Here is a 4501-nt window from a genome sequence, read left to right as displayed (position 1 = left end):
GTTTTGGTCGACTCTGCCAGGTTTTTGCACAAAGTGTTGGCATCGTGCGGCGTCGCGCTTTGCCGTACCGTATCCCCAATGGAGCGGCGCCCGGCGGGGTAGGCTAGCCATGTGAGGTCGAGGGCGGGAGGACGGGACGTAAGCCAGGCCGTTCTCCACAAGAAATTCCGGACGCGGAGACCCCTTCTCCGCCCTACGGTCCCCAATGGGGTGGCGCCCGGCGGGTGAGGCTAGCCATGGGAGGACGGGACGTAAGCCAGGCCGTTCTCCACAAGAAATTCCGTACGCGGAGACCCCTTCTCCGCCCTACGGTCCCCAATGGGGTGGCGCCCGGCGGGTGAGGCTAGCCATGTGAGGTCGAGGGCGGGAGGACGGGACGTAAGCCAGGCCGTTCTCCACAAGTAAATTCCGGACGCGGAGACCCCTTCTCCGCCCTACGGTCCCCAATGGGGTGGCGCCCGGCGGGTGAGGCTAGCCGTGTGAGGTCGAGGGCGGGAGGACGGGACGTAAGCCAGGCCGTTCTCCACAAGTAAATTCCGGACGCGGAGACCCCTTCTCCGCCCTACGGTCCCCAATGGGGTGGCGCCCGGCGGGTGAGGCTAGCCATGTGAGGTCGAGGGCGGGAGGACGGGACGTAAGCCAGGCCGTTCTCCACAAGTAAATTCCGGACGCGGAGACCCCTTCTCCGCCCTACGGTCCCCAATGGGGTGGCTCCCGGCGGGTGAGGCTAGCCATGTGAGGTCGAGGGCGGGAGGACGGGACGCAAGCCAGGCCGTTCTCCACAAACTCCCAGCGGTAGAGTCTCGGCTCTCCGCTCTTTTGATCGATCTGACACAGCGCGATCCGGCGGGGCAGGGCACTTTGCTCGGTCAGGGGTATTGGCCCCGGCCGGTTTATGGTAAAGCGTTCCTTAGCCTCAGTCTTGGTCGCGCATCAATCCCCCGCTCCCCGTGAGCGGCTGTGGTCCTCTGCCTAAGGTTGTGTAGCGCGGTGCCAGTGTGGTCCTCGCACGGCCCCGCTCCTGCCACAGCGGTAGGACTCTCTGCTTCGGCTGAGGTTTGCTACGAAGCGTATGGAACGGGCGTACTCCACCGTACCGTGGGTGGGGGGCGGCGGCGGCGGCGGCAGCGTCCAGCGCGGAGCTCCGGCTCCCGCGGCAGCGCCTCGCCTAGTGTCCCTCGGGCAAGTCCAATCGCCCCCCGCCCGGTCGGAGAGCGCAGACACACCTCTGTGTCCACGGTTTATTTCCGCAGCACGAAAAGGGACGGCTCCCGCCTGCTCCTCGCGGCGGCGACGAGGCTTAGACCCACCGTGGCGTATCCGCGGTAGGTATGCTCGTCGGTCGGAGGAGCGGTTGCGGTCGAGTGGTCCCCAGTGTACCCTGTTAGCGCTGCCCGCCTACGCCTGAAGAGCTGCGGACCGAGAAAAAGGTTCGCTCCGCTGCTGACGGCGAAGCGCGCGGCACGCCGCGGAAGAGGAGAGGGAGCGGTCGCCCCCGGGGCGGCTCCCCTCCGAGTCCGGCAGAAGCAGAGATTGTAGCGGAGGGGGGGGTTTCTAAATTCCCCGGGCGTGTTATCCCCAGCGGTAGCCTTTGAACTCTTCAACCGCAAGCACGATCGCACGTTCACAGCACCCGTCACTAGGAGCCGGGCCAGAGGCGGGCGGCAGACGAAACCGACATGAGCGCTTAAGGGTATTGCACCCCCGGCGCCCAGACCCTGGAAATTGAGTCTGCCCCCAAAGCCCACCCGCGTCCTCCTTGGCGCTCCCGGAGTACATGGTCGTAGATGGGCCATCGGTCGCTAATGCCAAACTGCGTCCCAGGGGTGCGTCCCCTCTGACCAACGGCAGACCCATCCCTCTCGCCAATCCGCGGATCCCCGCCAGGTCCCGAACAGGGCTCGTCCTTTAGCGTTTCAAATGCGCCCTCCCCGCCATACGAGGGGTTGAGGACCGTAGCCTTCCCTTACGAGAGGCACCAGGGGTGCGCCTGCTCGAGGGCCCGGCCGTGGGCGTAACGCTTGGGCCGCCCGGGGGAGTCGGTAGACCATGGGAGACCAACACTCGCACACGAACGTTGCCCGTGCTTTTGTGGAAGAGAGCTTCTTGCGAGGTTGTCGCTGCGGTGGCGCCCGGACAAACCCTATCCCTAAAACTTCTGGGGAATTGGCGTCTAAGCCTGCACCCTGCACGGTATCCCTGCACCCACGAAGGGGGCCGTGGAAGGCTTGGGGTCGCGCCGGCGAAACCGACCGGATGCCCGGGGTACTGAACCCCCGGGGTCCCACCCTGGAAATTGAGCCGTCCGACCCCGCCACGTCTTCCTAGTGCTCTCCTTGGCTCCCCCGCCTGTGGGCATCGTTAGGGGCTGCGGTCATCAGCGCCGGCTAAGCTTCGGCAACACGGCCGACCCACCCCTTCGGCGCCTGGGGGTGCCTGGTCCCAGTCCGGGCCGTTCCGTAGGGGCGGCTATCCCTTACATGAGGGACTCGGTGCGTCCGCTCGGGCTGCGGGGCTCCGGCTCCGACAGCCGGGGAGCTGGTTTTGACCGCGGGCCTCCACGGGAACCGGCAGGGACCGGACTAGGCGTCAAGCCGAAAATAACCCCGGCACCCTCTGCTTCCAAAGCGAGGGGACCTTTGGCCGAGCGGGGGCACCGGAAGCCGAACCGACCCCAACCCCTCTTCCTACCCCAGGGCTGGGCTGACCAATCCCCTGATCGGGTCTAAAATGGAAGAAGGGGATTCGAGGGAAGGGGCTGGCGGAAGGCAGTTGCCCGACGGAGTAGGCGAAGGCCAGGCCGTTTCCGAGTCCCGAGCAGAGGAGGGCGAACTCGGCTCTTCATCGACCGACGGCGAGGCGAGGGCGGTGGCTGCCGCGGGGAAGACTCCATTGCTCGTCAGCGCGCTAGGAGCGGGGCCGACTGGCTGCTCGGGGTATGGCATCCCCGGGGGCCCACCCTGGAAATCTTCGCTCCTCAGCCGCTGCAGGTTATAAGGTCCCGCCGCGCGTAAGCGCTCAACTCTCCGACCCACGGATGTCGAGCCCATGGTGAGCCGGCCGTTTCGTACGGGGAAAAGGGGTCCTCTGGCCCCACATCGATCGAGGGGGTTTAGATCCGCGGAGGCACGCACCGCGAGGCGAATCGCTGCTTTTCCCCAAGAGGTTAACCTTCAAACCACCGAGTAGGTTCGGGGCAGGGCCGACAGTCTGCACTGGGGTATTGCATCCCTGGTGGGGCGACCCTGGAAATCTCTGCCCCTTTCCACTCTTTCGGTTGGGCCTCTCGTCGGGGCGAGCGTAAGTCGGCAAGCAGACGTGGGAAGAGGCTTCTTACCGGTGACACTCCCTTCGTGAGAGAGGCAGGTACTCGCCCCGGACCCCGGTCCAAATCTGCGCGGGCCGGACGGCCTCGGCCCTAGCCGAAGGCCGCTCCCGCGAAGCCAGGGAGCCGAAAAAATAACCCCGACACCCTCCGCGACCTCGCGTGCTTCCAAAGCGAGGGGAACCTTTGGCCGAGCGGGGCACCCGAAGCCGAACCGACCCCAACCCCTCTTCTTACCCCAGGGCTGGGCTGACCAATCCCCTGATCGGGTCTAAAATGGAAGAAGGGGATTCGAGGGAAGGGGCTGGCGGAAGGCAGTTGCCCGACGGAGTAGGCGAAGGCCAGGCCGTTTCCAAATCCCGAGCCAGAGGAGGGCGAACGACGTTCTTCATCGACCGACGGCGAGGCTAGGGCGAGGGCGGTGGCTGCCGCGGGGAAGACTCCATTGCTTGCCAGCGTGCTAGGAGCGGGGCCGACAGGCTGCTCGGGGTATGGCATCCCCGGGGGCCCACCCTGGAAATCTTCGCTCCTCAGCCGCTGCAGGTTATAAGGTCCCGCCGCGCGTAAGCGCTCAACTCCCCGACCCACGGACGTCGAGCCCATGGTGAGCTGACAGTTTCGTACGGGGAAAAGGGGTCCTCTGGCCCCACATCGATCGAGGGGGTTTAGATCCGCGGAGGCACGCACCGCGAGGCGAATCGCTGCTTTTCCCCAAGAGGTTAACCTTCAAACCACCGAGTAGGTTCGGGGCAGGGCCGACTGTCTGCACTGGGGTATTGCATCCCTGGTGGGGCGACCCTGGAAATCTCTGCCCCTTTCCACTCTTTCGGTTGGGCCTCTCGTCGGGGCGAGCGTAAGTCGGCAAGCAGACGTGGGAAGAGGCTTCTTACCGGTGACACTCCCTTCGTGAGAGAGGCAGGTACTCGCCCCGCACCCCGGTCCAAATCTGCTCGGTCCGGCCGTCGTCGGCCCTAGCCGAAGGCCGCTCCCGCGAAGCCAGGCGATCCGAACCGAGGATCCGCGCGAGCCTTCTCCAAGCCCTCTGCCGGGCGCTGGTGTTGAAAGCGTAGCGGACCCTGTTCGCCGGAGCGATAGGAGCGGAGCACCGGTCCCGCAGGGTTGAAAGCTGGGTAGCAGCGCCGTAGCTTCCCTCCCAGCCTTCCCCCGGACCTGGCG

This window comes from Engystomops pustulosus, unplaced genomic scaffold (assembly GCF_040894005.1).
Source record: "Engystomops pustulosus unplaced genomic scaffold, aEngPut4.maternal MAT_SCAFFOLD_319, whole genome shotgun sequence".
In the NCBI taxonomy this organism is placed as follows: Eukaryota; Metazoa; Chordata; class Amphibia; order Anura; family Leptodactylidae; genus Engystomops; species Engystomops pustulosus.
The sequence above is the reverse complement of the archived record's forward strand: the minus strand, read 5'-3'. Positions refer to the sequence as shown.